This window comes from Panthera uncia (assembly GCF_023721935.1).
Source record: "Panthera uncia isolate 11264 chromosome D3 unlocalized genomic scaffold, Puncia_PCG_1.0 HiC_scaffold_8, whole genome shotgun sequence".
In the NCBI taxonomy this organism is placed as follows: Eukaryota; Metazoa; Chordata; class Mammalia; order Carnivora; family Felidae; genus Panthera; species Panthera uncia.
The window spans coordinates 84,378,232-84,389,858 of record NW_026057586.1 but is presented as its reverse complement, the minus strand read 5'-3'; positions in this window follow the sequence as shown (position 1 = coordinate 84,389,858).

Below are 11,627 nucleotides of genomic sequence, written 5' to 3'. Positions count from 1 at the left end.
AGTGCTTTTATATACGTTATCTTACTCTCTTTCTGTCAAGTAAATGTATTATATCACCACTTAAGTATGTAAGAGGAAACCGGTGGCCTTGAGGGTTACAGGGACTTGTCAGCATAGAAGTGGTCTTCAGCTAAGGACCCGCGTCTTCCCCGAATCCTAGAAGTAGCTAAGTGCCCCCGTAAGTACCACACCGGAACACCAGAGATACCTAGCCGTTCTCTCCTTAGCAGGAGCCACAGATCTCATGTTAAGGTGTTTTGGTGGTGGTACCCCATTTTCACAATCCCCATATTAGGTAGGTGGGATTAACTTGACATTTTAGAGGAAATGCCTACGACCCACAGCTGTAAGTCACTAGGTGCTCTGACCCTCGAGCCCACGCTTTAACCATGTGCTGCCTCCTTATCAAAAGCTCTGTAAAAGCCCTGGTTTCTCCACAATTGGCTTCTACCTTTTCTACTCGTTCAGTTACTTATTGAGGACACAACTTACGTTGCTCTATGTACTTTGGGGCATTCAAATGAGAAAATGATAGAATCTGCCTCAGGGAGCCTGCACGCGCAGAAGGTGGAGGCTCTTAGACCCGAGACTCACTACGTGGCCGCCTAAAGAGGACAAGGTACTAGGACCATTTGGGGAAGCAGGAGAAGCACCGAGGGAGGACTGGCTTCCATACACGGGGCTGTGGGTTTAAGTGTCCATTTGAAAGGTACTTACAGCCTTCTGGAAAGAAGAAACTTTGAGCTAAGCCTTAAAGGGGAGGTAGAAGGATTTCCACAGACCAAATGAGCATTGAATGTACAGGAAACAGCACGAGCAGCGTAAGTAGGAACACTCAAGAAGTGCAGGATGGTGGAAAAGACTTTGGAAAGGGTTGTTGACTCACTGATGCAGAGAACTCCTGATTGCTTTGCCGTGGACTCTGAGTTTTACAAGGGAAAAGGATCTCCGTGAAGATCTTTTGGTGAGGAGTGACTTCATCCAAGTGTATTTTAGGAAGATGAATCCTAAGCCAGAATTGAGAATGAGTCGGAGAGAAGAGACATTTTACGAGAGGAAGCCTCCCCAGAACGAGAAGTAGTCGCCTTAGGAAGGTGCCCTATTTTTCAAGTGTGTGTTTGAGTATTATGGAGAGCGATGGGCGGAACAGTAAGTTGTTGCGTGGACTTGTCTGCACAGTGACAGATCGCTAGGTGTGGGGAGGTGAGGTCATAAGCAAACACTTGTACTTCAGGATGGACTTGGAACAGGGCTGGGGACCGGTTTCTAATCTTTGCCTTGGGTTAAAAGGAATGTGGATTGTAACACAGGTTGCTAAGACCAGACCAGCTGTCATCTCCTTGGGCAGGTAAGTGGGAAAAGGGCACTGCCCTTAGTAAAACACCAAATAACCAATTTCTTCCTTTGAAAGGTTGCATTTCCTTAAGTGGTCAAAAATAGCCTGCTTTCCACTAACAGTGGGATCCTCTTAATTGGTTCTATTCTTCAAGTTCTCTGCTGGAACCATTTTGCCTTTCTGTCTCGTACTTTGTAGGTTGTCATTAGCAGGCAAAGCCAACAAGGGTGTTGTAACAATTTTGAATACCCAAATGGCTTCTTGTAAGGCATGACTCAGTTTCCCAGAAGCCAATGTGTCCACATAACCTGTGTCTTTCTTCAGCAGTCAGGAAAGTCCTTTTTTTCTTCAGCCTAATGTATCCATTGATTTAATGGTCTAAATTCACTTTAGAATGCTCAGGATGAAATTGTTTTGTTGATGTGTTTATAAGTGTTCCCACTGACAGAGCCATTTCTATATTCTTAATAAATGGGAAGTCTCTGAATAGGCATGTTTTGTAAATTACCAGCAATCTGGGTACAATGTTTATATTGGACTATTAGAGTGGAAAGAAAATGTGACAGCTGTTTAAAAAAGGGGGGGAACTATTTATATATTTATTTAGGCTCCTAAAGAAATAACTACATTTTGGGGAGAGGGTAGGAATGGAGGGAGAGTGTAAACTTAAGACTAAGCCGAAATACCTATTTATATAGTTGCAGAGTGTGTGTTTGTCATTCATATTTAGGGTTTGAATTTGTGAATTTTATAATTTAGAAAACAGTCCCTCTGTAAAATTCACATCCCATAGCCTTCTACTAGCCGATGTTAAATGTCTATGCATTAGATTTGCCTTCTAGCACATTTTTAAAAGTTTTTTTTTGTAATGTTTATTTATTTTTGAGAGAGACAGAGGGTGAGCAGGGGAGGGACAGAGACAGATGGAGACACAGAATCCAAAACAGGCTCCAGGCTCCGAGCTGTCAGCACAGAGCCTGACGCAGGGCTCGAACTCACGGACCGTGAGATCATGACCTGAGCTGAAGTCGGCCGCTTAACCGACCGAGCCACCCAGGTGCCCCACAACTTGTAGTACATTTTCATTTGCAACTATACCGCTTCATGATTACTTAAAGAGTAAAATGAGAGACTTTTCTTTTAAAATCTTTACTTTTTGAATCGTAAGCAGAAGTAACAAAGCCATCAATTTGAAGGGAAACCTCCCGTAAAGAATGCCCACACCATTTTTCCTCATACAGTATAGAATTTTTTTAACCCGATTTTCTAAACCCCAAACTGTTTTTCTTTACCAAAATGGAAATTCTTGATTTTTTCTGATTATAATACATATTTGTTTTATAAATCCAAACAAAACAATATAAAGTCCTTCATGATCACAGCATTGAGAGAAAAAAATCATTGTTCAGGATTTGGTATACCTTTTCCTGAGCAAATATATGTTAACTAAGAATTTTTTAAAATGTGTTATAAGTGTGTCTGAGTGGCTCAGTTGGTTGAGCGTCTGCTCTTGGTTTTGGCTCAGGTCATGATCCTAGAGTCGTGGGATGGAGGCTGGTGTCGGGCTCTGTGCTGTGCATGGAGCCTGCTTGGGATTCCTTCTCTCTCACCCTCTGCCCCTCTACCCTGCTCACACTTTCATTGTCTCTCTCTCTGAAAAAAAAAATAATAATTTAAAAAATAATAAAATTTTTATAAGTGTGTTTCAGTAAAAGTGAGATTATACTATACCTGTCAGTGCTTGAAATCTAGTTATCGGGAGTTTTAAGGTTTTTGGTTTTTTTTTTTTAAATAATCTCCACACCCAATGTGGGGCTCAGACTTTAAGATCATGAGGTCCATACTCCACTGACTGAGCCAGCCAATCTCCCCTCTAATTCTTCTTTTTTTTTTTTTTTTAATGTATTTATTTATGGGGCGCCTGAATTGCTCAGGCAGTTAAGCATCTGACTCTTGGTTTGGCTCAGGTCATGATCTCATGGTTTGTGAGTTCAAGCCCTGCACAGGGCTCGGCACTGCTGGTGCAGAGCCGGCTCGGGATTCTCCCTCTCTCTTTCTCTCTGCCTCTCCCCCACTCTCTCAAAATAAATAATAAAACGTTTTTTAAAATGCATTTATTTTTTAAATATTTATTTTTGAGAGAGAGAGAGAACGCATGCGCACCATAAGCAGGGGAGGGGCAGAGAGAGAGAGAGAGAGAATCCCAAGCAGGCTCCGTGTTGACACAGAGCCCAATGTGGGGCTCGACCTCACAAACTGTGAGATCATGACCTGAGCCCAAATCAAGATTTGGACACTTAACCAACTGAGCCACCCAGGGGCCCCACCCCCCCTCTAGTTTATTCTTAATGGCTACAAGGTAGCATGCCACATTTATTCAATATTGTTTATGATATTTTGTTGTTAACAGTGCTGCAGTGAACATTTTGAAAGGTAAATCCTTCACTTGATCTTAGCCAAAAGGCTGAGAAGCGATGAAAGGTAAATCCTTAAATATTTGTGGAAGTATGTTTATAGGACGCATTCCTATATTATCAGATTGGATATCTTATGGGGTTTCTTGTAATTTTCATTTCTTCTATAAATTGTCTTCATATCCCTTGTTTGTTCTATTTGTTTACTTAATGATACATAGTAACATCATTAAAACATATATATCTTTAGGGCACCTGCGTGGCTCAGCTGGTTAAGTGTCCAACTCCTGGGTTTCGACTCAGGTCATGATCTCCCAGTTCACAAGTTCGAGCCCCATATCAGACTTTGAGCTGGGCGTGCAAAGCCTGCTTAGGATTCTCTCTTTCCCTCTCTCTGCCCCTCCCCTGCTCACGCTTTCTATCTGTGTCTTTCAAAATAAATAAATAAACATTAAAAGAAAGATAAAAAATATCTTTTGTTAGGCACGCTGCAAGGTTGTGTTTTTAATCCGTCATGTATATTTTTACTTGTTTATGGCACTTTTTGTAGAAGTTTCAAATTGTTATGAGTCAGATCTTGAAATCTTTTCATTTGTGAATGAATAATTTTGGTGTGATCTATTTTCCAAAAGACTTTTTGTTTTGCAGATTTGCCATCCAATATCCAATAATGTGGTTATTGATTGAAACCGATACTGGAACATTATTTCTGCCCCAGTATTTCAATTGTGTGACCAGTAAGACTGTCGCCCCTTGTAATTCTGCCAAGTTTATTTTCACATAGATGAGTTTATTAATTATCTATATTTGGTTCATTCTATGCCGTAATAAGTCACTATCTTTTAGATTTTCTTTCTGAATAAACTGAAAAGACAATGTCTATCCTTTTATTGGATTATTTTTTCACATATGGATTAAATGGAAAAAAAAAAAAAAAAACAGAATGACTAGCAGAATGCCAAAAATATTTTACAACCTGACCTAAAGAAAGAACAGATCATTCAAAAAAAAAAAAAAAAAAAAAGCTTAGGATCCTAATCCTTTTCTTATATCTGTGGTAATGGGAAATTCTATATAATCACAAATTCTAGATATCAGAAATGCATTTTTCAACAATTAACTATGGCCGATCTGGCTCTATTTGGAATTTTTATAATACAAGGAATTACAGCAAATGACTCGACTTTCTATCATGCTAGACAGCTGAGATCGCTCGTCTGTAGGGCTGACATCATACCAGAATGAGTGCTTACTGTTTTCAGTGGCAGAGACTAGTCCATTAGCCAGAAGCGAGAATGACGAATGAAACTGGATTGGGACAGGTTGTGGGATTAGACCCAGGGCAAATTTCTCACGGGCTCCTAACAAGTTTCTTTCTGTCCCTACCACGTGCCTTCAGTGCCTGTCCGGACCTGTGGTTCTGTAAACCAGGTACAGTTCTGCTTGTTGCATTGTTTCAGTTTCAATTTTTCATATGTGGGGACGCCTGGGTGGCTCAGTTGGTTAAGCATCCAACTCTCGATTTTGGCTCAGGTCACGACCCCAGGGTTGTGGGATCGAGCCCTGCATTGGACTCTGTGCTGAGCATGAAGCCTGCTTGAGAGTCTCTCTCTTTCCCTCTGCCCCTCTCCCCTGCTTATGCTCTCTCTCTCTCTCTCTCTCTCTCTCAATTTTAAACAATTAAAGTTTTCATATAGGAACATACGGAGAACTACTGTGACCCTACTGTATGAGAGAGGTGGAAACCTAATATAGGGTCATGACTTTGAGAATCAAAGAGGAGGACAGGGCACAGGCATGTGGGAGGAACAGAATGTGTTGCCTACATTCCTAACAAAGGAATGAGAAGTTCTCCCAAGTTCTCTCCAAAAGGTCTAAGGACTCACCACTAAGAACCCGGCATTAGAGCATCCAGAGGAGAGGCTTCTCAGGCCTGTGTAAGGCATTTGTTCTGGCTGTTTCCTCTGCCTGACTGTTTTCCTCCTGAAATCCAAATGGCTGAGTCCCTCAGTGCTTTTGTTTTGTTTTGTTTTGTTTTAAGTTTATTTATTTATTTTGAGAGAGGGAGGGAGAGAGCAGAGGAGGAGCAGAGAGAGACAGAATCCCAAGCAGGATCCACGCTGTCAATGCAGAGCCCCACTTGGGGCTCAAGCTCACGAACTGTGAGATCATGACCTGAGCTGAAATCAAAAGTCAGACGCTTAACCCACTGAGCACCCCAGGTGCGCCAGTCCCTCACCGCCTTCAAGTGGGTGCTGACATCTCACCTTCTCAGTGAGACTACCCTGACCGCCTGGTTGAAAACTCCACACACGCAGGCACGCCACCAAATCGCTCCCAACGTCCCTTGACCTACTCTCTCTTTTCCATAGCACTTTTCACTCTCTAACATATTACACGATTACTTGTGGTTTATCATCTGCCTTCCCCATCTAGAATTTCAGTTCCACAAGGTAGGGATCTCTGTCCACGGATATGTTCCAAGCGCCTAGAGACGTGTTTGGCACATTAGTAAATGCTCAATAACGTTCTGTTGATTAAGTGACTAGATTTGGAAGTCGAAATATCCCACCTGCTTACGGTAATAGAGACGGGCTAACACCCCGGCGGAGAAGTGGCTTCACGCGCAGGTAAGATTCTGACCTCTAAGGTCCCTCCCAGCACAGAAGTTGCTCTGTTTCATCCTCATTTAACCTTCCTTCACCATGAACTGCATTTCATTTTTGGCAAACCAAAGCAATTTCCTAACCTCATTCTTTATTCCGAGTGAAATTATCATCATGTTTAATGTGCTTTGTGTGAATGATTCACTCCTGGGTATATTTAGGCTGTACAGGCAGACATAAACCTTACTGCACTCTTAAGAAGAAGTTGTAACCAAGTGTATTTTACAAAGGATACATAAGTAACTGCAGGCACAGAACATAAATGATCTACTGAATATTCATCAGTTGTGAGGGGAATGAATTATGTTGATTTCCTAGTTGGTTTCTCATGAAGCAGTGTTGAATTGTGTCAAATACCTCTTCTGTATTGACATGGTCAGTAGTTTTTCTCATTTATTCTCTTGATACAGTGTATTCCATTAATTGAATTTTCATTCGCTAAACCAACTTTGCATTCTTGGGATAAATCCCATTTGATCATAATGTATAATCCTTTTTCTATATTGGTGGATTCAATTTGCAAGTATTTTGTGGAAGATTTTACATCTGTATCCATAAAGGTATTGGTGGGTAGTTTTGTTGTTGTTGTTGTTGTATTGATTTTTTTTTTTTTTTTTAGTTTATTTAAGTAAATTCTACACCAAATGTGGGGCTCAAATTCACAACTCTAAGCTCAAGAGTTCTGTGCTCCCCCGACTGAGCCAGCCAGCACCTCTGTTGTATTGTTTTTTGTTTTTTGTTTTAATTTCTTTTCATTTATTCATTTTTGAGAAACAGAGCACAAGTGGGGAGGGGCAGAGAGAGAAGGAGACAGAATCCGAAGCAGGCTCCAGGTTCTGAGCTGTCAGCACGGAGCCCGTTGCAGGGCTCAAACTCACACACTGTGAGATCATGACCTGAGCTGAAATGGGACGCACAACTGACTGAGCCACCCAGGCGCCCCTGTGGTATTGATTTTTAAAGTACAATGAAGATTAATGAGCCTGTGGGTAGTAATCCAACTGTGTGAGAACTTATATCCTTGAACAATTAAAACAACAACAGCTTTCTTATCCTTTCATTTTTCTGAGTTTTTAGATGATTATTAACCCTAAAGGCAAGGATATGTTCTCCTAGTATATGGTGATCACATACACATACAAAGGGCACCTAGTAAGTTTATTTCTAAATTTCACATACTTATTATCTTAGTAGATTATTTAAATTCTTTAACTCTCACTAATTTTACCTCAAACATCTGCTTTGTAGGCATTTTACTTTTTTCATATTTTTAAAAAATTTTTAATGTTTATTATTTTAAGAAAGAGAGACAGAGTATGAGTTGGGGAGGGTCAGAGAGAGAGGGAGACACAGAATCCGAAGCAGGCTCCAGGCTCTGAGCTGTCAGCACAGAGCCCGACGCAGGGCTCAAACCCATGAACCATGAGATCATGACCTGAGCCGAAGTCAGACGCTTGATCGACTGAGCCACCCAGGCGCCCCTTTTTGTATTTTTTTAATGTTCATTATTTTAGAGAGACAGACAGAGCGTGAGCAGGGGAGGGGCAGAGAGAGAGGGAGACAGAATCCGAAGCAGGCTCCAGGCTCTGAGCTGTCAGCACAGAGCCCGATGTGGGGCTCGAATCCACCAACTGTGAGATCATGACCTGAGCCGAAGTCGGACCCTTAACCGACTGAGCCACCCAGGGGCCCCTTGTATTTATTTTTAAAGATTTTATTTTATTTATTTCTAAGGCTTTTATTTATTTTTGAGAGAGACAGAGACAGCGTGAAAGGGGGAGGGGCAGAGAGAGTGGTAGAGAATCCCAAGCAGATCCTGCACTGACAGCAGAGAGCCCCATGTGGGACTTGAACTCACCAAACCATGAAATCATGTCCTGAGCTAAAACCAAGAGTCAGCTGCTTAGCCAACTGAGCCACCCAGGCCCCAAGATTTTATTTGTAAGTAAACTCTACACCCAACATGGAGCTCGAACTCACAACCCCGAGATCAAGAGTCACATGCTCTTCCAAATAAGCCAACCAGGCGCCTCAGGGCATTTTACTTCTAATAATGTATTTTCTTGACATGAATCATTGATATTTGGCTAATAATTTAGTAATGTTTGATGATCTGTTAAAGACTGTGTCTGTGTGAGTTGTCTGTTGCTGTGTGACAGATGATCCCAAGATTTACCGTCTTGAAACATCAATGATTCATTATATCTTGCGATTCTGTAGGTTGGCTGGGCAGTTCTGTTCATCCTACTTAGATTCACTCATGAGGCTACATTCATTTGGTGGCTTGACTGGGGACAGAGGGGCCAAGGTACTGCCCTCCCATGTCTGAGGCCTTGGTACTAGTTGCCAACTGGGCCCCTCTCTCCAGGTGATCTTACATCATTGAATAGTCTACGCTGAACTTACTTAGAAGTAGCGAAAACATTTGGGGAAGGCAAGAGCAGACACCACAAGGCCTCTTGAGGCCTAGACTGTGACATTCACACAATGTTACTTCTACCGCATTCCATTGCAAGTCGGCAAGACCAGCTCAGACAGATCCTACCTCTTGAAGACACGAGCTGCAAAAGATTGGGGCTATTTTTCCAAAATCTACTACCATGCATATTTCAAGCAAGAATTCTCATGAATTGTGTAATCATTGAGTGCAATCTGTAGTCTTGGCAAATATCGATAACTTTTTTGGGGGGCTTCAGGCCCAGTGTGGAGCCCAATGCAAGGCTTGAACTCACGACCCTGAGGTCAAAACCTGAGCTGAGATCAAGAGTCAAAGGCTTGGGGTGACTGGGTGGCTCAGTCGGTTAAGCCTCTGACTCTTGATCAAGCCCCACGTTGGGTTCTATGCTGGCAGCATGGAGCTTGCTTAGGATCCTCTATCTTCCTCTCTCTGTCCCTCCCCTGCTTGTGCTTTCTCTCTCAAAATAAATAAATAAACATTAAAAAAAAAAAAATAGAGTCAGAGGCTTAATCAACTGAGCCATTCAAGTGTCCCAAATGAGTGTAACTTAAAAATAATTTTTTTAAATGTTTATATATTTTTGAGAGAGACAGACAGAGCATGAGCCGGGAAGGGGCAGAGACAGAGGGAGACAGAATCTGAAGCAGGCTCCAGGCTCCAAGCTGTCAGCTCAGAGCCCGACGCTGGGCTCGAAATCATGAACTGCAAGATCATGACCCGAGATGAAGTCAGACGCTTAACCGACTGAGCCACCCAGCCGTCCCAAATGAATGTAACTTTTAAACTTGTTTTGAAACCCATCTATTTTGAAAATATCTGAGATTAAAAGTAGGTACTTTCCAGAACAGGAAAAAAATTAGCGGGATAAGGTAGTGTTTAAAATCAGAAATCACTGATATAACAACGTCAAATAGTAACATTACTGAATCGGCCCAATTTTAGTGCACTGCAGTTTAAAAAAAAATTTTTTTTAAACATTTATTCATTTTTGAGAGTGAGAAAGACAGAGCATGAGCAGGGGAGGGGCAGAAAGAGAGGGAAACATAGAATTTGAAGCAGGATCCAGGCTCTGAGCTGTCAGCACAGGGCCCTACACGGGGCTCAAACTTACGGAGTGTGAGGTCATGACTTACGGAGCGAGCGCGAGATCGTGATCTGAGCTGAAGTCTGACGCTTAACCAGCTGAGCCACCCAGGCGCCCCTAGTGCACTACAGTTTTAAAGCACTCTACTCTTACCCATTTGGTCTGCAAGAACAGATCTCACTTCCAAGGAATTGTTTGTTTTATGATTGGCCCAAAGTACCCCATTCGACCAATAGGCATCAGTTCGATAAAATTCAAAGTTCAAGGGCGCTTGGTGGCTCAATCGGTTGAGTGTTTGACTTCAGGTCAGGTCACGATCTCATGGGTCATGAGTTCAAGCCCCACATCGGGCTCACTGCTGTCAGTGCAGAGCCTGCTTCAGACCCTCAGTCCCCCTCTGTCTCTGCCCCTCCCACCCTCCCTCCCTCTCCCCCACTCTCAAACATGAATAAACATTTAAAAAATAATTCAAAGTGTGTCTGAGTGGCACAATTGGTTAAGCGTCTGACTACGGCTCAGGTCATGATCTCACAGTCTGTGGGTTCGAGCCCCGCATGGGGCTTTGTGCTGACAACTCAGAGCCTGGAGCCTGCTTCGGATTCCTGTGTCTTCCCCTCTCTCTCTCTCTCTCTCTCTCTCTGCATCCCTCCATTTGTGCTGTCTCTCTTTCTCTCTCAAAAATAAAATAAATATTTAAAAAAATTAAATTAAAAAAATTCAAAGTTGACACAAATTGAATCCTATCCGTACGAATAAGATAGGAGATGGTGTGAATATTTGTGCAGCACCTACCAGGTGCAACACACTTCCCTGAGACCCCATTGTGCAAGAGGGAGAAGACTTCTAGTCCCTGGAGGAAGGAGAAGGCATATAATTAACCATTAGATGAGGCAGGACACGGTAAATGTCCTATGGTCACTGCAGAGTACCACTGAAAATTCAGAATAGGCTGAGAACACTACCACTTATTTGGGATGCACTTGACGTAGGCGAAATAGAGATAGGAAGCCCCTTAAGAGTAACCTCAGAAGAAGATCAGATTTCTTGATGTCATTGGAGGGTGGGAGATATGCTTGTTGACATGATCACCTTTTTTAAAAAATAATTTTTTAAGTTTATTTATTATTGAGAGAGAGAGAGAGAGAGAGAGAGAGAGAGAGAGAGAAAGCACAAGCTCGTCAGGGGCAGAGAGAGAGAGAGTGGGAGACACAGAATCCGAAGCAGGCTCCAGACTCTGAGCTGTTAGCACAGAGCCTGACACCGGGGCTTGACCTCACGAATCGCGAGATCATGACCTGAGCCGAAGTCAGATGCTTAATTGACTGAGCCACCCGGGCGCCCCAAAACAGACACCTTTAACAGTTAGAATTGGTCCTCAGGTACTGGGTGTTGGACTGTGTTCCTGAATATCCTGAGAGGGGAACACACAGTTGGTACCAGAATCAGAGTCAGCTTAGCTTATATTTGAAGATGTTACCACTGACACTACCCACTGTACTGGGTTGAATAGTGTCCTCCCAAACCCCCGCTCTTGTGAGGTTCTCATCCAGAACCTCAGAAGGTGACGTTATTTGGAAATAGAGTTGTTGCAGCTATATTTAGTTGTGATTGAATCACACTGGAGCAGAGTAGGGCTTGAATCCGATATGACCGACGTCCTTACAGGAGG